The 24675-nt window shown below is 38.3% G+C and overlaps 1 long non-coding RNA gene across 1 annotated transcript in view; it reads left to right on the top strand.

The window, feature by feature from the left end:
* Nucleotides 1-24675, top strand: part of LOC122453654 — a 47272-nt gene that overhangs the window by 20062 nt on the left and 2535 nt on the right. Inside the window, exon 4 of the long non-coding RNA XR_006273133.1 lies at nucleotides 21752-21874. This is a non-coding gene — a long non-coding RNA (uncharacterized LOC122453654). The remainder of the gene's footprint in view (nucleotides 1-21751; nucleotides 21875-24675) is intronic.

The following is a 24675-nucleotide window of genomic DNA, read 5'->3' as shown; positions in this document are numbered from 1 at the left end:
GAAATTTCAAAGATTGAATCCAATTATTTTGTTTATAGATGAGGACACTGAAGCACCAAGAGCCCAAGTAGAATGCTTCAGTGATGGATCCAGAAACAAAAACCAATGTTTTTATCGTCAGGCAAGACATATATTTCTCCTCCTTGAATTTACCTCAATACATCTAAACAGTTTTCTAGTCCCAGGTGCAGTAACTGGCACATCTGAACGCAGTAAAGCATCTTACCCTTAACCACTGAGACTGGAAAGTTGTCATTTTATACCACACCCAAAGCAACTGCTATGGACACTTGATATTTTTTTGTTAGTATAGTTAAGAAACCTTTTGAAGCTTTGAATTGGGCAATAAGAAGTATTTCATTACACATGGTAGGAGATGCCTTGTCCTTACAGATTAGGAGCTCCTGTTCAGTCCTGAGTCCATGAAGGGCAACATGTGACTCTGAATTTCCAGTGCCTTGCTTGTGGTACATGTCCAAGAAATCCTTATTTCTTGATGGAAAGAATGAATAGAATAGTTGCTGTTCAGTTTACTACTTAGAAAGACACACTGCAATTAGGACTCACAATTCTAGTTCTTGCCTGCCTTTCATCGGTTTAGTCTTTAGATTAACATTAATATTTTAGGTCGTGTTGTTCATCTCCGTGTTTCTTTGGTTAGTTCTACTTAACAACAGTTTCCTCTCTTCCCTAAGTTTTGTAAATTTAGGTATCTGTGTATCACCTTCTCTTATCCTTGATCTAGTAAGAGACTTAATATCTAATCATTTTTTGAATCTGGATATATTTGAATATTAATACTAGTGCTAATTTATGAATTAAAAATTGAGAACTTTGTCTTTTTTACAGGCATTAGAGATACATACAGATGTATTTAAGGAAACTATTTTACTGTGTACATCATTTTCTATATTCTTTACAGGACTATATGGTTCAGTGATCTAAGCTTTGAGTATAAGAACTGACTTTTAAGTCTGTTTCTGAAGCTCATGCTGTAGAATTAACTTCATCTGAAAAATGAAAAGTGACTCCTGTTGAATAGTTGATGAAATGGTGAACATTTCCAAAACCATCTGAAATATCATTTTAAATAGAAGATAAGAGGAAAATAGTCAAATTGCAATTGAGGAAACTATACTTAAGAGGATATCCTTTAAGGTAAAAGATGAAAATTTAGTATAAAACTTCAAAGAGGAAAAAACTTTCTACTATTTCTAACAGTGTTTTTGAAATGTTCTGTAATGTCCAGAGAGATTAGACTCAGCCTTAAGGAAAATCTATTTAACTTAACAATAATTTAAAGTGATTTTTAAAATCTAAATGGGGAAAAACTCAAAGGAATAAGCAAAATATTTGAATTCAAGGAACTTATGTTTCCCTGACTACTTTTAGGAAAGTTACTTTATTTTTCTGTGATACATTGCACATCTGTAAAATTATTTGCCAGTAAGGACTTTAATAAAGGTAAGCTTCAGTGTCCGATAGAGTGTTTTGTGGAAAACTATGGAAATCTGGAATTTTAAAATCTAATTTTCTTTAGAAATGAAATTAATATCCCACTGGAGACTAGATCAGTTTTTTATTGGCATGATCCTAGTCATAGCTAAGCCAGGAATGAAGAGAATTGAAACAATTAGACTCAACAAAGCAAATACAAAATATCTAATTGGAAGCATGCAAGGAAATTTATGATGTTTGAGATTTTTCCGCTAGAATTAAACTCAAGATTTGTGGCAGGGTTTGACTCCAAAACCACCAAGTCACACCTAATGGCTCCTTTACCGCATAGGAACGTGTGGAGCCCAGCCCAAATTAGGACTAGTCACTTTCTACTCACACTTGATATGTATGGGAGTTTCCACTTTACAGTTCATGGTAGAATCATAAAAGAAGAGCCAAGATTTTGGCGCCACTGAGAAAGCATCTAGTTCTTAGCAGGCACCCATGTGTGGTGTGTAGAGGCCACTGCAAACCTCATGTTCCCAATGGCAAAGGGAGCAAATAAATCATCCGTGGTTTGTAGTTCAAACCATGTTCAAGAGGTTTTTGAGTTAAACAGTGGCTGAAGCAGAGTACAGAAGCGAGGAAAGGCTGATCAAGAAGACAGATGCCAGAGTAATGACTTAAAGGGTTGTTTTCTAGCATTTTGAAATTTTCTAAATTTGAAAATTCAACATACAATTGAGCCTTGAATGACACGGTTTGATCTGCATGGGTCCACTTATATGAGGGTTCTTTTTTCCATCAGTAGGTACTACAGTATTATATAATTCACAGTTGACTGAATCCACAGATAAGGAGGGCAGACTATAAATTGCACTCGGATTTTCGAGTGGGCGGAGAGTCTGCACCCCTAACCCCTATGCCGTTGAGAGGTCAGCTCTGCTTCATGTATACCAGTGGCTCCTCTGACGCTTGGAGACATGTCTTTGTAAGGGGACAGCTAGAGGCCTTTTGGGGTTCCACTGGTGGTTTTGAAGGGAGAACCGGCTGATAATATTTTTTTAGTCTTCAACTTGTGCTTTTCAGGGTGCATGGTCGGGAGTGGGTGGATGAAGATTTTATAGCTGCTTTTGTATCATCTTACAGTTCTTCATTTTATGTGATAAACTGTGGGAAAGCTGTGTGCAAACCAAATTATATTTTAAATGCACTCACTGAGCGTGTTGACCAAAGAGATCCAGTAAAGTCAGCAATCACCCTGCGGTCTCCTTTGTGGGAATCTAGACGTTCCTAATTGGGTTTGATTAAAGCTAGGTCCGTGTGCCTTATTAAATTCTGCATTTGTGTAGAAATTTTACTTCTTTGATGGAAAATCACTAATTACTTCTTCCAGTTCTCCTCTGAGGTTGAGATAGAAGCATTATTAATCCAATTTTGTTTCTATATGTGATTAACATAAACCACTTTGACTCAAATGAAAGAGAGTTATTTTCTCCCTATCATCCTGATACACAGTGTTGGAATATATAAATAGCTGAATTAAAAACTGTCAAAAGCTTGCCTGTGAAGTGAGATTTCTGTCTGCTAACACTGTAAAGTTCATTCTTTTCCAATAGAAATGAATAGAAACACTATGTTGAAAATATTTAGAGTATATATGTATGTCATAGTATTAATACATGAGTTGTCAAAACTATGGCCCACTGGTCAAATCCAGCCCATCATTTGTTTTTGTATGGCTCACAAATGTGTCCATACACTTTTTAATGCTTGAGAAAATTTGACAGAAGAGTAATATTTTGTCACACATAAAAATTATATGAAATTTAAATTTAATTGTCCATAAAAATGTTTTATTGGCATATAGCCATAGTCCTTGTTTATATAATGTTTCCATGGCTGCTTTTATGCTACAAAAGTAGAAATGAATAATTTTGACACAAACTGTATGACTCGTAAAACCAAAAATATTTACCAGCTGACTGTTTACCAAAAAAGTTTGCTGAAACCTTATGTATGAGGTGATTTGCATCCCAACAGTAAATAGCCCAACAATGAAAAACAGTGTTCATGTTTGATTAAAATAAAACCTAAAATATAATAAAGTTGTCTGAGATTGAAATATGTTTAAATTATGTAGACATAGAAAATCTAATATTCTAAAGTGAAAAGATACATGTTGAGATAGTAGGTGATTTAAAATGAAGTTCATTCACCTTTTAGTAAAATAAAGTTTATAAATAGATGTGGATTGAATCTATACATCATTTTCATTTGGGGGCACTTTAATTTATGATACAAATTTCTTTTAGCTGTAACTCAAGCAAAGGACAGAAAAAAAATCAGCAAAGAAATAACTCCAAAATATGGAGAGAGAAATGATAATACAATCAGAAACCCAATTGAGTGAGTTACAGTAGAGGAAGCATATTTAGTTAAGTTATTAAATGCCTCCCTAATTTCATTCATCTAGTTTTTCATTGTTTGGTTCTATTTTGGAAGTGTTGGCATTCTTTCTGATGATTATAGACTAAAGAAATAATTTTGTATTCTGCTAAGTGTAGTAGGCATTTTACAGTGCTACCTAGATAATCAGTGTGATTCCTTAGCCTTTTTAGTGAGACTGACATTAGGCTGAGGCCACACTTGGGCTTCTGAGGTAGAGCAGTGTTCTGAGATAGGAGAGTTTAGAATTATATGTATTTTAATGCAAGGAAGGTTAGTGAATCAGGAGGGGAAATAAGATCACTTCTTGTTCATTGACTATACTTACTTGAAAATAAATGTCAGTATTTTGTCAATCACACCCTAACTGATCCTTTAATTCTAAATGTCTTGTGCGTGTTCTGGTCTTTTGTTGTTGTTCAGTGGCTAAGTCGTGTCTGACTCTTTGCCACCCAACAGACTGTGGCATGCCAGGCTTCCCTGGCCTCTACTGTCTCCTGGAGTTGGCTCAAGTTCATGTCCATTGAGCCAAAGAGGCTATCTAACTATCTCATCCTCTGCCACCCTCTTCTCCTTTTGCCTTCAATCTTTCCCAGTGTCAGGGTCTTTTCCAGTGAGTCAGCTCTTTGCATCAGGTAGCCAAAGGATTGGAGCTTCAGCTTCAGCATTAGTCCTTCCAATGAATATTCAGGGTTGATTTCCTTTAGGATTGACTGGTTTGATCTCCTTGCAACCCAAGGGTCTCTCAAGAGTTCTCCAGCACAGTTCAAGAACATCAATTCTTTGGTGCTCAGCTTTCTTTATGGTCCAACTCTCACATCCATACATGACTACTGGCAAAACCACACCTTTGACTATATAGACCTTTGTCAGACAAGTGATATCTCTGCTTTTTAATATGCTGTCTAGGTTTGTCATAGCTTTCCATCCAAGGAGCAAACATCTTTTAATTTCATGGCTGCAGTCATCATCTGCAATGATCTTGGAGCCCAAGAAAATAAAATCTGTCACTGTTTGAACTCTTTCCCCCTTCTATATGCTATTAAGTGATGGGGCCAGATGCCATGAACTTAGTTTTTTGAATGTCGAGTTTTAAGCCAGCCTATTCACTCTCCTCTTTTACCCTCATCAAGAGGCTCTTTAGTTTCCCTTTGCTTTCTGCTATTACAGTGGTACCATCTGCATATCTGAAGTTGTTAATATTTCTCCCGGCAAGCTTGATTCTGGCTTGTGACTCATCCAACCTGGTATTTTGCATGATGTACTCTTCATATACTTTAAATAAACAGGGTGACAGTATATAGCCTTGATGTATTCCTTTTCCAATTTAGAACCAGTCTGTTATTCCATGTAATGTTCAAACTGTTACTTTTTGACCCGCATGCAGCTTTCTCAGGAAGGTAATGTGGTCTGATATTTCTGTCTCTTTAAGAATTTTCCACAGATTGCTGTGATCCACACAGTCAAAGGCTTTCCTGTAGTCAATGAAGCAGAAGTAGACATTTTTCTGGATCTCCCTTGCTTTCTGTGTAATCCAACAAATGTTGGCAATTTGGTCTCTGGTTCCTTTGCCTTTTCTAAACCCAGCCTGTACATCTGGAAGTTCTTGGAATACATACTGCTGAAACCTAGCTTGAAGGATTTTAAGCATAAGCTCACTGGCATGGGAAATGAGAGCACCTGTCTGGTAGTTTGAACGTTCTTTGACACTGCCCTTCTCTGGGATTGAAATGAAAACGGACCTTTTCTGTTTCTGAGTATGTCTTCAGACATACTCAGATTACCTCCAATAATTTACAGTAAGGTAACATATGGCAATAAAGGGAACAGGATTCTCACTGAAGGAAGAAGAGCGGCATCACAGGAGGGCGTCGAGGAGACAAGAGAGGCTTGGCTGACCAGAACACCCACAGTAACTAATATACTAATAAACAACAAATATACTAATATATAAATAAATATAACATGCAAATATTTACTAACAGGCAAATATATAATATGTAAGTATATAAAATATCAATATACATAAAATATATATTAATATGTAAATATATTAAGCATGTGAAAATAATCTCTACCTGATTATATAATAAAAAAGACATTAAAATTAAGCAAAAACAAATGTCAAAGTAATTTTGAAAATTAAAATAGAATTATATAAATATCTAACATTTGAAATTATTATTCTTAAAACTTCAAAGTGCACCTAGAATTAATTGCCTGCTCAATGTAGAAATTTTTCATTTACTTTACATTGCTGTTGTCAAATTGCTCAAAGTGTGTTCAAAAGTGTCCTCAAATTGGGTACTTCTGTTTCATGAAATTTGTTTAATGGTGAAAATATTTTATCTTCTTGCCTTGGTTTTGGCTTTGCTGTTGAAATCAATATTGCTTTTGATAATTCAGACCTTAGATCTTTTTCTGATTTCATATACTAGTATTCCACAACATATGCATCTTTTTCTCACTGTATTTTTCTATTATAGAATTTGCAAAGATCTGTGAAAGTTGCTCAGTCGTGTCTGACTCTTTGAGACCCCATGGACTGTATAGTCCAAGGAATTCTCCAGGCCAGAATACTGGAGTGGGTAGCCTTTCCCTCCTCCAGGGGATCTTTCCAATCCAGGGATTGAACCCAGGTCTCCCACATTGCAGGTGGATTCTTTGCCAGCTGAACCACCAGGGTAGCCCAAGAATACTGGAGTGGGCAGCCTATCCTTTCTCCAGTGGATCTTCCCAACCCAGATATCAAACTGGGGTCTCTAGCATTACGGGTGAATTATTTACCAACTGAGCTACTAGGGAAGCCTCTATAGCTTATGGTAAATATTCCAACACCAATGAGCAAATAATTTGAGGCTTCCCGATGGCTCAATGGTAAAAGAATCTGCCTATAATGCAGGAGACATGGGAGATTCAATTTTGATCCCTGGGTCGGGAAGATCCCCTGGAGGAGGAAACGCAACCCACTCCAGTATTCTGGCCTGGAAAATCCCATGGACAGAGGAGCCTGGTGGACTACAGTCCAAAGGGTCCCTAGAGTCGGATATGACTGAGCGACTGAGCACAATAGCACATTTAAATAATTTAGCATTCAGATCTCATAGCAAAGTTCATCACACTTCATTGGATTATGCATGAAAATTGCCAATTTAAGGACTCATTTTGCTTCCAAAACTTATTTTTTGGAACTCTATTCACAGAATTTTTATTAAGTGTACTATACACATAAACTTCTTAATTTCTTTCAATTTGCAATAATAACTCATCATGAACAAGAAACCAGGGTCACAGAAATACACTTACAACATAGCCACAGCAGCAAGCAGAAGTGACTGGATGGATTGTAACCATGCCACTTCTGTATGTTCCTGTCCTATTCTAATGTTAACCTAAACCTTTGTTTCCGCATGTCAGCATTTCCTGTTCCTTCTTATTCACCCTGACCTCAGTGGCTTGTATGCATCCAAAGATGTTTCCAGGTTGATTTCTCTGCTTTAATTCTCACAGCATAATTGTAGTGCCTGTCCCTGTTTTCTCAGCTTCTCAGGTGATCTTTCTTGGGATTCAACATTAAGAAAAATACAGATTTCCTCAGAAATGCTGAGTGGGAATTTCCACATGGAAATATGAAACCAGTCAATCTTACTCTTTCCATTGATGCATCTTTATTGGACCTCATAACTTCTTTACTTAGGGCTTTCTGCTTGCCTTCAGAATGTTTTCCAACTGGCCCAGCTGACATTATTATCTCCAGGCTGTTCTTAGATCAGATGCTTATCTCTGGTCCAACTGGTTGCGACTTGGAGGAAATGGGGTCCAAGACCTGTAAACTGCTGCCTCAGCTCTAGGTGAGCAGTAGGACAGTTTTCCTCAAACAGAGTTTGTAGGTAAACTGGGCACAGTGATTGATGGGTGTCATACCATCCCTGGGACTTGCTATAGCTTCCTTTTAGGGAAAATACTGTCTAGACTGAAATAACAAAATACCGTTGCCTTGTGAAGACAATTACATGAATTCCCTTGTGAATTCCCTTACCCTCTAGCTCTTTTTGTTGTTCAGCTCCTGTATACTTACTGAAGGCCAAACCCAAGGCAGAGCTTAACTTCTGTGCCAAATAGAGGAGAAGGCACACAGGATTTGAGTATTTGGAGAGGGAAACCCAGAAGTCAGGAGCTAGAGAAGATAAAGACAATGTGAAGAGAAGGATCCAGGAAAGAGGAACTCCTCTTGGCAGTACAACCAAGGAAGGAACTTCAAAATCAACAAACAAAAAAAGCAAAAGTAGGAATTGAGTGTCTTGTTTTTTTCAGTGACATACTCTCTTCTATTGGTTCATTTCCTTCCATTCTTTTCACTCTGCTTTTGTACATTTTTTAAGATGGTGTTAAAATGTAGGCTTTTTGTTGCCCTCCAAAATCTCTTTTCTTTCTTCTATGGTGATAGAGCCCCTGACTTTTGGCTACACACATGGCCATCTAGATTAGAAACAACACTTTCCAGCCTTCCTTGCAGTGACGAGGGGTCACTTGAGGGAGAGTTCAGGACAGAGGGATCTAAGCAGGAGGAAGAGTCATGTGACAACTTCTGGGAATCATGCCTCAGAGACAGCATGAGTGCCCTTTGCTTTTTTCTCCCTTCATTTCTTTCTTCATCCTACTGCCTGAGATAGAGACATTTCCACCTTCAGTTTTGAGGTTGAGTCCATGCATAGTGGAACATCAGCAGTAATATCCATGTGGTCTTATATATTATGTACTAAAATATTATATATTATGCCATACCAGCCTTAGACAGCCAAATAGACTTTCATTTAACAGAAAAATTGGCTTCTACTTACTTTAACCCATGGTATTTAGAAGTTTCTTCACACACATTTGTACTTAAATAATGTAGTTGCATAGATTTTTGCTATAATCCACCCTTTTCACTTAACAATGTATCATACATTTTTATTGCCAATATTGTTTGTAACTGCTATAGACTGAGTGGCTGTGTCCCCCACAACTCATATGCTGAAATCCTAACCCCAGAGTGATGCATTAAAAGGTGGGGCTTTGGGGATGTGATTAGGTCACAAGGAATTGTCATGAATGGGATTAGTGCCATTATAAAAGGGACCCCAGAGAGTGCCTTCAGCCCTTCCATCATTAACCTTGGTAGCACCTGGAATTGTGAGAAATTTCTGATGTTAATAACCATTCAATCTATAGTATTTTGTTATAGCAGCCCGAACAGATTAAGATAGTAATCATAATTTTTGATGGCTGTTTATAATTTAATCTCATAAATGTGCCACAGTTTATATAAGCAATTCCCCCTTATTAAATGTTTAAGTTGGCATTAATTAATTTATATATTTAGCTGTTAAAACTCCCTAGTTTTAATTCAATCATCCATACTAGAAACAAGAGTATATAGTACAAGTTAAGGACAATTAATTTTGTGGCTGTCCAGTAACCATGATACTAATTATTCAATTTCTTTCCCATCCCATTTAGATTTGTGCTGCTGCTGGTATCTGATATTAAATTCTCATATCAAAACATTTCTGTTTTATTTATTCTGCTCCGTTAATCTATATATCCTTAGGCCAATGCTCTATGTTAACTATCATACCTATAAAGCAACCTAACTACAAATAATATGTTAAAATACTTATGACTTTCTTTTCTCACTTGGGTCAGTCTATTTTTACCCATGTGTCTTATAACCATGATATCCTTTTCAGAGCTGAGTCTGTTATTCAAAAACAATACTACTAATAGTGATACCTTGCTTTGAAACAGTATTTATTTCTCAGCTCCTTCAAATGTATTGTTTCAGTTGAGTTCTAAATAGAACTATTATGACATTCATTATTCAGATTAGTCACATTCAACTACTCTATCTCCAAAAATTTGAAACCAGAGGATTTTTAAAAAGCGGTTACAATCAGGCTCTCTGAAATTGTTCTGAAACGCTCCTAAGGAGACAGCTGCCAACTGCTTTGGCTGCAGCCCGCAGTGTTTGCTGCAGATTATTGATGGCGTTCTGCAGTCAGGTCAGAGCCTGTTAGCCTCTTGCTAACTTTGGTTGCAGCTGTCTGCAGTCACGCTGAGCATGTGAGGTCCAGCAGCACAGACCATCAAAAAGCTGTTCTCCGCCTGCTTTAAAAATAAATCCCTATAAAGTAGAACAAGTAATTGATGTTTTGCAATTTTTCTACTTGGGGACTCGAATCTGATCTTAAGTTGATGAAGCATTAGTAGATCTGCTTAGAAAAGAAGTGAAAAGCTGTTGTTTGAATAATAAAACACGAGGGAGATGTTTTAAAAGATTTTCAGTCTGTACTGCTGACATCAGGATGATATACCATACTCAGAGTTCAGTGGACTTCTCAGAATAGCATCTGTTATGTGCAAAGAGATATGGAAAGAATATATTCCGTACTTTAAGTGCTTTAACTACCAATAAGATATGGTTCAAGTGTGATAAGGCAAGAAATTCAAGCAATTTCTAAGATCTTGTATTTTTTAGAAAAGCTTAAGTGCCAACTAGATTAGCTTGGAAATGTTCCATAACTATACATCTATAAAAATGTGTTTTAAAATGTTGTAAAGTTATAGCGACTCTAATCAGTAGCAAGAAAGTAAAACGGAAGACTTAAGAAGTGTTGTGTAGCTAACTTTAAGAAATTCCATAGAAATTAACTTTTACATTGAGGCAGCCCCAAACAGAAAAATGGATTATGTGAGGATAACGATCAGATTGGAAAGGATCGTCAAGGGCATTCTTTGAGCCATGAAATAGTTGTAGCTTAAGTCAAGCTGCTTAATATACTTAATGTCAATATATTTATGCATATTGTATATGCTTAGTCCTGTGATTATATTATAAAGTCACAGGAACTTTATGGAAAAAAAGCAAAAATAAGCAGTAGAAAGGTTGCTCTAAGTCAGTTTCCCAAGTTGGTTCCATCAGAACAAATTTCCACAGGATATGAGCATATGTGCCATGAAAAAAGTGTTTCATGCTAAGATATCTAGAGAAATGCTAAAGTGAAAGAAAGTGAAGTTGCTCAGTCATGTCCGACTCTTTGCGACCCCATGGACTGTAATCTACCAACCTCCTCTGTCCATGGGATTTTCCAGGCAAGAGTGCTGGAGTGGGTTGCCATTTCCTTCTGCAGGGGATCTTCCTGACTCAGGAATTGAACCCAAGTCTCCCACATTGCAGGCAGACACTTTACCGTCTGAGCCACCAGAGAAGTCCTAAGTGCCTATTTATGTTGCTAAGCACATATCTATATTTCAGGACTCCTCTGAGCCTTCAATAGACCATGATAGGTTGTGCACCTCTAAAAGGGTTTTAGGAGGCAACAATTTCCCAAACTTGATCTCTACTGAGGTGACCTATTTCAATCTCCTGGAACACTGTTTTGGAGAATGCATCTAAAAAGAAATATGTAGTCATTCAGACATTTTTCCCCAAAAAGTCAAGTATGCCAAGAGAACAAATGAAAACTTTCTTTGATACCTTGCAGACAGAAATTTTGGGACCCTGGTTCTAGGAAATTGTGGAATAACTTTTTAATATCCAAAGAGCATATAAAAATTAAAACAGAAGAAGGGAACTCAGGTTTCCATTATAAAGTAGTTCCTTTTTTCCATTTGTAAAATTGAATTTTAAACCTCAGAAAGATCTTAAAATAACACCTCCTTTAGCCAATCCTCTGATTTTACAGATGAGGACATTGAGGCCCAGATCAGTAAAGTGGTTTGTCCAGGATTATTCAGTTAGTTAGAACTCTGGTGTGGGATGAGAGCTTGGTTCTGATTGCACTCATTTCATGTTCTCTTCGTCTGATAACTCCCACACAACAGGTCAGTTTTTTTTTTTTTTAATTAAAACATATAAAGAGAAAAATTAAAATTCTTCCTTTTAGTTCAGGTCAGTTCAGTCACTCAATCATGTCTGACTTTTTGCGACCCCATGGACTGCAGCACGCCAGGCTTCCCTGTCTATCACCAACTCCCAAAGTTTGCTCAATCTCATGTCCACTGAGTCAGTGATGCCATCCAAACATCTCATCCTCTGTCATCCACTTCTCTTGCCTTCAATCTTTCCCAGCATCAGGGTCTTTTCCAAGGAGTCAGTTCTTTGCATAAGGTGGCCAAAGTATTGGAGTTTCAGCTTGAGCATCAGTCCTTCCAAAGAATATTCAGGACTGATTTCCTTTGGGATTGACTGGTCAGATCTCCTTGCAGTCCAAGGGACTCTCAAGAGTCTTCTCCAACACCACAGTTCAAAAGCATAAATTCTTTGGCGCTCAGCTTTCTTTATGGTCCAACTCTCACATCCATACGTGACTACTAGAAAAAGCAAAACTTTGACAGACCTTTGTTGGCAAAGTAATGTCTCTGCTTTTTAATATGCTGTCTAGGTTGGTCATAGTTTTTCTTCCAAGGAGCATCTTTTAATTTCATGGCTGTAGTCACCATCTGCAGTGATTTGGGAGCTCAAGAAAATAAAATCTGTCACTGTTTCCGTTATTTCCCCATCTCTTTACCATGAAGTGATGGGACCAGATGCCATGATCTTAGTTTTTTGAATGTTAAGTTTTAAACTAGCTTTTTCACTCTCCTCTTTCCCTTTCATCAAAAATGCTTTCTTTACTCAGTCCTTTATTCCACAGCTCTCTCCAGAGTGAATAATTTTGTTGCCTTTTTATTTTGTGCCCAGGTATCTGTCCTTCTATAATTTATTGAAAACTGTATTATTCGTCTGTGAATTTATTCAGTAAACATTCAGTGAGCACATACTCTATTCCAGCCATACACAGTTGAAGTTTCTGCTCTCAGATTGCTCAGTCTGGTATGAGAGATTGAACATTCTATGATAAGCGCCATGACAGAAGCTAGGTAAAAACTTAAGGGCCACATTTCCTAAATTGTGCGAAGTAAAGAGAGATTTTCTAGAAGGGACGAAACCTTAACTGAATCTCTTTGGGGGCAGATCGGTGTAGGGTAAATAATGTGGATGGTTGTTCTGAGAGCAGCACAGCTAAAGCAGGGGAAGTGTGTAGTGTGTCTGCTGATAGGAGTGTAGCAGGGAAATAAGTTTGGACACATAGAGAAACACCAGATCATGGAAGGCCTTGTATCCAATGCTAATGATCTGGATCTCACATGTTAAAAAGATCCAGCTGGCAGCAATGAAGAGAAAGGATTAGAGTGAAAGAAGGCAAGAGGCTATGGCAGTGGTCCAAGGAAAAAGTGATGAGGGCCTGAAATATGACATGCAAGTAAGAATAGAAACAGAGAGCCTCTCCTCTCAAGAGAATGAGTGTGGCCTGGAACTAGGAGATGAAAATGCAAATGTAGAGTGGATTGGTGTGGAACTTGTTTTGGAGATAATATCCCAGGATTGCTATTGGACTAGATGATGTGGGTGTGGACCCAGAGAAGCGGGAGTTGAAGATAACTTACAGTGCTGGCTTAAACATCTAAGTAGAATGGCCCTGATCTGAGTTACAGAAATAGGAGACAAGCAGGATTAGGAGAACATGTTTTGGACATGTTAAGTAAGACATTTAAGAGTGTGGCAAGTTGACAACTGGATATATGTGTGTTGGATGCAGAGGAGAGGTTTGGCCTAGAGATATTAATCTGGAAATCCTAAGTATATAGTGTAGGTACTGTGTTTAAAATTATTAAATGGATGAGATTCTTTCCAGGGAACATGCACAGAAAAAAGAGTAGGTTAAAGATACAGAATATGGAGGGCAGGAAAAGAAGAAGGCCCCAACTGAGGAGACCTAAGAATGATCCAAGAGATGACAGTGATGTAGGAGGAGAGCTGAAAGGTCTGTGGATGTATAAACTAAAAGCTCTGCAATTGAGGTATAAACAGGTGAAGAAAACAGAGATTTAGGAAGTGCAGGAGAAAGGTACAGTTCTGGAGTTGGCTGGGAAATAGGGAAAGATTGAAAGAGGTAGGGTCACACATAAAGTTGACTTGAGAGGACAGGAAATTGAGGAATTCTTCCCCCTGAAAATTGTATTTTTTTCTCTATAAAATAGAAGCAAGTTTATTTTCTGAAACAAAGAGGGGGTATTGTACTTGAGAGGATTTAACTAGACTAGGGAACAAATAAATGTTGTGGGGAATGAATGAGGGAGTCATCCACAGTGGTCTCGTGGAATGATTGGCGTGCACCATTAATGGTCCAGCTAAAATGGAACTCCAAGATGCTGAGGGGACACTGATTCATTCTTTTTATTTCTTTATTTAGCTGTAGGGTCTTGTTGCAGCACATGGGATCCTCCCTGGGGCTCATGGGTTTCTCTGCAGTTGTGGCACACAGGCTCGGTTGCCCTATAGCATATGGGATCTGCCCAGACCAGGGATTGGACCTGTGTCCCCTGCATTGAAAGGTGGATTCTTATTGGTTCATTCTTTTTAAATGTATAAGAGACAAGCATTGGCATTTAAGAAAAGAGCTCATTTTTATAGAGAACTGATGAGCTTCTGGACTAGTCTTCCTTTTGGTTAATTACCCACACCCTGGACAATAGAGTCAAGCAATCATAACTCAGAGCAGCACTATTCACTTGATACTCCTGTTACCTGAACTGTGGTCTGAGTGCAGAGCAGGAAGTATGTAGACTAAATCCTGTGAACTTGGAGATCAAAGGTAGCCAAGGGTCATAATCTCAGGATAATATATTTCATTGGATTGTGACATTATCTGATCAGATGGTTGATATTTTTACCTTCCTTGTTGAATACTATAAACCTAAAAGTTAATCATGTGAAAATTCTTCTCTGATAAGAAGGCTTGTTTTATTTTTTTAGCTGTAACTAGACTCCAAAGCATAAAATGGAAACATTAAAGAATGTATTAATGCTTTTAGACATGATTACATTTGTGGGGGAATTAAAGCAATAAAGAATAAGAAAGTCCACTTAAGGGGGAAACTTGAGACTAAATGAAAGGAATTTTCAAATAAGGCATTAATTATACTCCCATTGAAATCAGAATCTATTGTTTATTATTATAGATAGGTATACTTCCTACTGCAACTTCAGGGATCTTAAAAAAGTTGAGATGAGAGGCCAGTTGCTTATGGGGCTGTAACACAGTGGCTTGAAAATCAATATTTGTCTAAAAGACTGTATAAGATAGCAGTTATAAGAACAGACTGTGGGGTCAGATTGCCTGGGTTCACATTCTATTCATCATTTCTAAAACAAGAACCTTGAACAAGTTATTTAATTTCTTAGTCATTTTGTTTTCTAGTCTGTAAAATGTAATTTAAATAGCATATATCTCATTGGGTTTTATGGAAAGTAAATAAGATAATCCATGATACTTTGTAAGGACTCGATAAATGCTAGAATAAACTTTTGAATTTTTTTCCAATTTCTGGACTAAACTATACAGATATTCTTATGGGATAGGAGATACATTTTCAAACATAAAATTTTAGAACATACATTGTTTATAAAAAAAATACTGTCAGCTATCAATGAGAGGCAAAAATCCTGTTTTATTTAGTCATTCAATATTCAACAAATATTTATTAACTATCTATTATGAATCAAACATATTCCAAATGTTTGGCACAGAGGATAAATCAGAGAATAACAACAACAAAAACAAAAAAACCCTCCAAATTCCCCTGTTGTTGTGGAGCTTAAATTCTATCAGGGAGAGATAGTAAATAAAAAATAAACACAGTAAATGAGGAATTTTAGAGTGTGTTGGAAAGTGATTAATATTATTAAAACAAAAAAAAAGTAGGGTGTAGGGGATTATGGGTGGGAATTGAAAGGTTGAGAATGGACGGGGAACAAAGGAAAGTTGTAATTTCAAGTAGGATCATCATGATTGAAAAATGGACAAAGGAACTGGATATTTTTCCAAAGAAGACACACAAACAGCAAGCAGACATGAAAAGTTGCTCAGCATCACTTATCATCAAGGAAATGCAAATTAAGACCACAGTAAGATACTGCCTCACACTTGTCAGAATGACTGTCATCAAAAAGACAGGAGATATATGTTGAAAGGATGTGGAGAAAAGGAAAGCTTCGCACAGTATTGGTGGGGTTGTAAGTTAATGCATCCACCATATGGAAAACAGTGTGACGGTTCCCCAAAAGATTAAAAATAGAACTGCAATATGATCTAGCAATTTCACTTCTGGGTATTTACCCCCCAAAGCACCCAAAACACTGATACTAAAAGATACTTGCACTCTAGCACATATATGTAGCATTGCAATAGCCAACCTAAGTGTCCATCTGTAGGTGAATGCATAGAGAATATGTGGAGCACGCTTGCGTGTGCGTGCACACACATACACACACACAGGAATATTACTCAGCTATAAAAAATGAAATTTGCTGTTTGGGACAATACCAATGGATCTAGAGGGTATTAGCTTAAGGAAAGTAAGTCAGATAGAGAAAGACAAATAATTGCATGATCTCACTTCTAAGTGGAATCTAAAAACAAAACAGATAAACCAAAATGAAAATAGACTCATAGATACAGAGAACAAATTGGTTGCCAGAAGAGAGGGGAATAGGAGGGCGGGCAAAGTAGGTCAAGGAGATTAAGGTGTACAAACTTCCAGTTACATAATACATACTCATGGGGATGTAATATAGACATAAGTAACGTGTATGGTCTAAACTTACTGCAGTGATCATTTCATAACGGGTATGTGCATTCTCAGTGACTTCAGTCGTGTCTGGCTCTTTGCGATCGCATGGACTGTAGCCCTTCTCTGTCCATGGAATTTCCCAGGCAAGAATACTGGAGTGGGTTGCCATTTCCTTCTCCAGAGGGTCTTCCTGACCCAGGGATTAAATCTGGCTCTCCTGCGGCTCCTGCATTGGCAGGCAGATTCTTTACCACTGAGCCACCTAGGAAACTCCATTTCATAATGATTGCATGCAAATCAAACCATATGGAGTATACCTGAAACTAAATAATATTGACTATCCACTTTATTCAATTCTTAAGATACCAAAAACTAAGCTCTATATAGCTTTTAAAAAATTAAGTAATCAAGAGTATGTCTTATTGAAAAGGTAACATGAAAAAACAAAACAAAACAAGAGAAAGTGACCCTTGGGGGATTGTGTAGGTTGCTAGCAGCACCATAACAAAGCACCACAGACTGAGCCACTTAAGCTACAGAAATTTATTTTCTCACAATTCAGGAGGTTAGAAGCCCAAGATCAAAGTGTCTGCAGAGTAGATTTTTTCTGGGCCTCTCTTCCTGGTTTATAGATGGCCGTGTTCTCCCCATGCTCTCACGTAGCCTTCAAACTGCATGTCTGTGTCCAAACTTCCTCTCATAGGTGGATTAAGGTCCACCTTATATGCCTCGTTTTAACTTAGTCACGTCTTTAAAGAGCCTATCTCCAGTCACATTTTGAGGTACTTTAGGGGGCTGGGAGGCTTCCCAGGTGGCTAGTAGTAAAGAACCTCTTGCCAATGCAGGAGACGTAAGAGAGGTGGGTTCAATCCCTGGGCTGGGAAGATCCCCTGGAGGAGGGCGTGGAAACCCACTGTTCTTGCCTGGAGAATCCCTCGGGCAGACGAGCCTGAGGGCTGCAGTCCAGAGGGTCGCGCCAAGTCGGACGTGACTGAAGCGGCTTAGCATGCACACGTGCACAGGGGCTTAGAACCTAACACGTGAGTTTGAGAGACACACATTCAGTCCATAGGAGGGACGTTTCACAAAGGAAGCAGCTAGTTCAAAGGCTCTAAAGTGGGGATTCACAAGAGGCACTCGAGGAAGAGCAGGACAGGCATGGCGTGGAAGGGGTGGGGATTGAGGGAAAGGCAGTTTGCGGGGAGGGGGGCGCGTTGCACACCATTTAAGATCTTGGTGTGATACTGTGAGTGAGATGGAAAATCGTGACTGCACTTTCAGTGGGATAGTGACACATTTACTTTATTTTTTTAATTAATTTCTTTTTTAATTGAAGGATAATTGCTTTTCAGAATTTTGTTGTTTTCTGTCAAACCTCAACATGAATCAGCCATAGCTATACATATATCCCCTCCCTTTTGAGTCTCCCTCCCATCTCCCTCCCCACCCCACCCCTCTAGGTTGATACAGAGCCGCTGTTTGAGTTTCCTGAGCCAGACAGCAAATTCCCATTGGTTATCTATTTTATATACGGTAATGTGAGTTTCCATGTTACTCTTCCCATAAATCTCACCCTCTCCTCCCCTCTCCCCATGTCCATAAGCCTATTCTCTATGTCCGTTTGACACATTTACTTTATATTCCAAGTCACTGCTGTGTTGAAAACAGACCATAGGAATAAGAGGAGAAGGGTGACCAGCTGAAGGCCCCCATCATGAGCCAGAAGAGAGATGATGAGGCTCAGAGCAGGGGTACCGCAGTACGGATGGTGGAGAGTGTCAGGATGCATTTTGATCTCTGTATATTCATTTATCAAGCACGCATTGAGGGTCTTCTATTTGTCATGGCTGCTAATGGGGCAGAAATGGTCAGAAATGTATCTAGAAAGAGTCACAGAAAAAAATGAGGTATGAAAGGAAAAACTGAATTTCCTTCCTCAAAGAGAAGAAAATAAGAGACAGAAATGCTTATAAAGATAGTAAAATGTAAGATCATTAGTGGTTATTAAAAAGGTCTTTTAATTAAATGTCTACTCTATTCAAATATCAAGAAATTTGTGTATAAGATGATGAAGAATGCCATCCCAGTTCATTTAAGAGCTCTGGTACCATCTATTTCCCCTTACCTTTCAGCCTGTCTCTACATTCCATGTAAAATAAAACTTGACATTTCCCCTTTTCATAATCCAGACATCTGGTTGCAGCATGTGGGGCATTTTTAAGGCATGAAAAGGGGAAGCGCTGATGTGAAACAAAGGGCAAGATGAAAAGGAGGGAAGAATGGGTGGGAGGAAAGAAACAAGGGATGCTTGGTGAAGGGGATGGGCAAAGAAAATTCATCCAGCCCTCACGCCAGGGTCCACAAACAAGCAAACAAACACTAACTGCAAATTGCATTTCATCAGGAACAAAATGGAAAGGGACGTAGCTGTTACAATCAGGGTTAACAACTACCACACTTTGAAAGGATGATGTATTAATTTGCTAGGACAGCTGTTATAAAGTACCACAGACAATATGGTTAAACAAGAGAAATTTATTTTCTCAAGTTCTGGAGGCTGGAAGTCTTAAGATCAAGATGTGGGCCAGGCCGACTTCCGGGCTTTGCTGTTGGGCTTGCAAGTGACTGTCCGACTGTGTCCTCACACGGTGTTTCGTTTGACTCACGCATCTTTCGTGTCCTGTGTGTCAAAACTGCCTCTTCTTATGAAGACACAATTCAATCCATGACAGTACTTATGCAATTTCATTGAACATTTTAAAAATTCTTCATATATTCCTTTAATCCGTGTTGGAGTTTAAAAAGAATGCAGAGAATGAGATGGTTAGATAACATCACCGACCCAGTGGACATGAATTTGAACAAACTCCCAGAGAGAGTGAAGGACAGGGGAGCCTAGCGTGCTGCAGTCCATGGGGTTGCAAAGAGCTGGACACAACAGCGACTGAAAACACCAGCAAAGCTTATTAATGAAATATACAGTCAAATACTTTAGTCTTTAGTAGAGTTGCAACAAATATACAATAAACATTATTTGAACTTACTACCTTTTCATCGTTAGGAAACAGAAGTTTGATTAGCAAAATGAGCCTGTTCAGGCCATGTGTTATAACCATAGGTTTTTCAAGTAAAGTACTTAGGTTAATCAATGCCTTCTATTGTTCTGTAAACAGAACAAAGATACAGAATATACTTTAAATCTACAATATTATATGTGAATACATGTATAAATCATGGGAAACTAAATGCATAAATAATTCCTACCATGATACAATGCATTCAGTTAGATCTCATTTATTACATTGTCTTAAGATAAAATGTTTCAGAAATAAAATTAAAGGAGAATTTTCTACATATTTGGTTTTAAAAATTCTTCACAGACTGAGAATAATAATTATGTCTATATCAAAGATAGGCTGAGAAACTAATTTGGAAGGATCTTAATTCTTTACTAAAACCAAAAGTAAAAAAAAAGCTCATTTAAAATACCATGTGAAACCAGTTCATATTTCTTATCATATTTCACTTTTTTGTGGAGCAGAGGGAACTATAATTTGGGCTAAGTTCTTAGGAATAGAAGTCAAAACACTTATTACATTTTATGGAAATGGAAATGTGTGTTTGAGTATCTATTATATTTTCTAAAATTTTTTCTTTCAAGTACAAATAAATATTTATCTCTCCAAAAGGTACTGTTAATTTTGTGCTTCTCTTTAAAGAAACCTATGGCTCACTAAAAATCTGATGCTTTGACTTTACAGCTGTTGGAATTTCAGTCTCATAGCTATCCTGTGTGCCTGTTTAAACACTTGTTTATAAAGATGTGCTAAAGAAATGGCTGCTACCATGTGTTAACTTCACAGTGGGCAAAGCTGTCAGTCAATTAGACTGCCCTATTTTTTTCCAGTCTATTTTTTCAAGTTGCAAATTCTAAATAAGTAGTCTGTTAAATTATTTCACATAATTTAAAAATAGCATGTCATTACCATCAACCACCAAGTAGAATGATTTAATTTTAAATCCCTTCTCCATTCACTTACTGAAGAAATGATTCTGTGATCAATTTGACCTTTCACCAGCATAATTGCCAAGTAATTAACAATGATAAATGATTACCATCTGAAAATTTTAACTAATCATTAAAGGATGGCATACACTTGGTACAAGCCAGGAACTGTTTTATACGAAATATTAGAAACACTTATTTCACCCATTCAGTGCATACTTTTGAAATGTCTATTATGTGCCAAAATTGTCCTCAAGTTTATTTTCCTAAGCTAAATGAAACAAATTAAGTGATATATTAGAAGGTATTAAGTGGTACAGAAAATAATGAAAGTAGGAAAGGGAACTGGGAATATGTGTGTGAGATTTAGAGGGTGCAGTTATAAGTAGGATGTTCAGAAAAGATGAGGGAGACGTGTGGGCTTCTGGAGGAGGTACAACTGACCTACCATCCTGACTTGTGTGGGACTAACGGTTTCCCAGGATGCGTCCTGTTGCTAAAACCAGGGCAGTCCCAGCCTAGGCAAACCAGACAACTGACCACCTGAGGTGTGTTCCAGATAGAGGAAGAAGAAGACAAAGGTCCTGAGAGGAGAGCGTGTCTGGCAGTTTCAGCAACCAGTAAGGAGGCCAGTGTGACTAGAGGAGATGAGTTCTGTCATGCAAAGGGGTCTCATCATTCAGGGCCTGATCCTGGATGCCATGCCGCCTGAGCCCACTCCTCAGCCTTGATGCAGTCAACCCCAGATGCTGCTGACAGGCTTGCCCATGTTCTTTCCAGGGTCTTGCCGTCAGCTGTAGAGACTTGCCTCCTCCAAGTTGGTGTTTCTTTGAGGGAGCAGCCCATGACTAATGACTGGTTAAAATGGGCCTACAGTGGCCTGGCCCCCTGTCCTCAACCTAGCTCAACTCAGCCTAGACCTGCCCCTAAAATTGATTGAAGCCTCATCTGTAACCAACTGCAATTCAGATTTTCCCTTCGCCTCAGTTCCTTACCCTGGTGCCTCAGATGGTAAAGAATCTGTCTACAGTGCAGGAGATGCATGTTCGATCCCTGGGTTTGGAAGATGCCCTGGAGAGGAAAATGGCTACCCCTCCAGTATTCTTGCTTGGGGAATCCCATGAATAGAGGAGTCTGGTGGGCCACAGTCCATGGGATCACAGAGTCGGACACAACTAACAATTTCACTTTTCTTTTCAGTTCCTTACAGGTGGGTTTCCTGAGAGCATTCCTCAGTAAGCTTTCCAGCTGCATCTCCATTGTAGTATCCGTGTCGAACAAACCCAAGCCAAAACAGGACTTGAAAGTGATTTTGAGAGACAGGTAAAACCTCTGAAGGCTTTTGAAATAAACTGAAACCAGAAGTAGTTTCTCTTCTCTCTCTCTCCTTAGTCATAAAAGAGTACAGAACTTTCTTAGTTGCCTATTTCAGATTATTCTTCTGCACTTTGTTGTAGTTATTGCAGAGGGTGGGAGAACTGGGCTATAACCCAACTGGAAACTGTAGATTTGCTGAATGGTTGGCATTTCCCCCTTTGTTTCGACATGTGAGCAGTGGCAGGACCAACTCCTCAGCTGATGCAGAGAACCCATATACTCCTAGATGGGTTACATCATACATTGAATTCCATTGTGTTATTGGGACTGTGGTGGTTGTTTTAAATAAAGTAGGTACACCAAAGTGAAACAAGAAAAAGGGAAATCTTTGCCCTCAAGGATTTTATTCTACTCCCTCTGATCCACTTTCTTGAAAATGTTCAATAATAAATGGCTTACTCCAGCATACCTCAGGAGCTTAATTTCCTGTGGAGCCAGCAGTAGTAGGCAGTGGTTGGGGAGATGAGGAAATATCAAATGGGAAAACAATGATCTCCTTTCTAGTCACACACCCCACTTAAATGTCCAGCTACCCAGGACATGTATTAGGTGTATTTATTATGGCCAGCATTTTCATATTTCAGGCTTCACTGTAGAGTTTCTAGGCCAACAATAGGCTCCAAATTCATATTACTTAGGAAAACAATGACTAGGAAAATATTAAGTAGGTGGTAACTCCATTCTTCATCTTGTGTATGAAGAGGCCCTTTGTCCTACAGTTCAAATGTTGTTTTTAACAAACTTGCTCAGTGTAAAAGTCTCCCTGACATATGAATTTTTCCTGAGGATGTGTGAATTTTCTATATGACTAAAATTTTTTAGAGATGGACTATGGTTAATTGTGTTTATGGTCTGTGTGTACAGTCTTAGCTATTCAGATTCAGAAATGAAAATAAAAAGGATGTTTTGCTTGATAAAATATTTATAAAGCTGTGAAAAGTACAGTTCTTTGAAAGTAGATCTAAAGTTATTCCTGACTCTAAAACTGATTCAGGTGTGACAGACCTTAGAGGGGAGAGGTCCTGTAACACAATGAGGTTCTAAAAAAACAAGCAGATATTGAATGAATCTTTCACATGAATTTTTAAAAAATAATTGTATTTATTTGTTTTTGACCGTGATGCATTTTCATTGTTGTGCAAGCTTTCCTCTAGTTTGGGCAAGTGAGGGCCACTCTCTTGGGGTGCATGGACTTCTCACTATGGGGTTTTTCTTGTTGCAGAGTGGGAGCTTTAGGGCGCATGGGTTTCATTAGTTATGGCTCTGGGACTTAGTTGCTCTGCAGCAATTGGGAGCCTCCTGGATGAGGGATTGAACTTGTGTCTCCTGCATTGGTAGACAGACTCTTTACCACTGAGTGACCAGGGAATCCCCTCTTCCACATGAATTGAATTTAAAAAGTGGACGGTGGTGGGGACCCCACTGTGGATTCTGGGGCTCACTAAACAGATCTACAGCTTCTAGTAAATCCCTTAATCCTTCAGAGCCTTGGCTACCTTACCAATTTAATAGGACTGATTCCTATTCTGTCTATCTCTAAGAGAGAAACCTAAAAGATGCAGGTTCGATCCCTGGGTCAGGAAGATCCCCTGGAGGAGGGCATGGCTCCCCACTCCAGTATTCTTGCCTGGAGAACCCCATGTACCGAGGAGCCTGGTGGGCTACAGTCGACAGGGTCGCAAAGAGTCAGATACGACTGAAGCGACTTAGCATGTATGCCTGCTGTCTATCTCAGAACTGGGTACACATCTATTCATAGATGTGAGCATGACTTGAAATCATTCTTATTCCCATTACTTGCCTGATTAACCAACTACTTCAGCTGAAAATGATGATGTAGAAGGAAAGGCGAAGATAGGGTAATCCATAGTTCCCTTCCTTTTTACTCCTTCGTTACATATCAGTATGCCCAAAGTACACAGTGGGGGTAGGATGCATGAGTATCAAGAAGTGAAATAAAAACAGTTGAATTAGTTTTGTGCAGTATTTCTACTGTTCTGTTAAGAACAAAATGTGCAAATTGTGTCATTTCTGTGATTCTGCATACATTAAATGCTCTATTTCTGTTTGAAACTGACATTGAACAACATAAAGATGAATGGTAAAATTCACACTAATTATTAAAAGTTTTGATTTTTCCTTCTGTTGGATGATGTTAAATGTCAAACAAAAACATACCAATTAAAAGAGAGAGCAGGGAAAAGAAGGAAAAACTTTATTTTAGCAACTTAAATAGTACTTTTTTCCTGCTTTCCAACAGAGAGTCCTTCATTTTTATTTGCACTAGGCCCCACAAATTATGTAGCTGGCTTTCAGTATGTGTGTGTCTGTATGACAAAGAGAAAGAGAAGTAGGGAAAGATAAAGAGGGGAACCACACCTCCAAGTGTGTCCACTCAGAAGCTGTATATAAACCTACTATGTGCCAGGCATGTGCTCCTGTGTTAGGCTCTGATGCAGATATGAAGAACACAGGCTACATTTGGCTGCTGGAGAGTGATGAACCAAATTTGACACTTGTTGAGTTTGAAATAACAGGAGAACCTTCAAGTGAAAACAGTCTAAAAAACAGCTGGCCATGTATGGGTGGTGTTTTTAAAAGACATAAAGGTAAACATATCAATTTGAAAGTCATTTGCATAGAAGCAACAGATGTTATAATAACAGTGAAAAGATGAAGTATATAAGAATAAACTTTAAAATAACTGTGTACCATTTACATGAAAAACACTACTGAAAGATACAAAA

This window comes from Cervus canadensis, chromosome 15, assembly GCF_019320065.1.
Source record: "Cervus canadensis isolate Bull #8, Minnesota chromosome 15, ASM1932006v1, whole genome shotgun sequence".
Classification (NCBI taxonomy): Eukaryota; Metazoa; Chordata; class Mammalia; order Artiodactyla; family Cervidae; genus Cervus; species Cervus canadensis.
The sequence above is the reverse complement of the archived record's forward strand: the minus strand, read 5'-3'. Positions and strand labels throughout refer to the sequence as shown.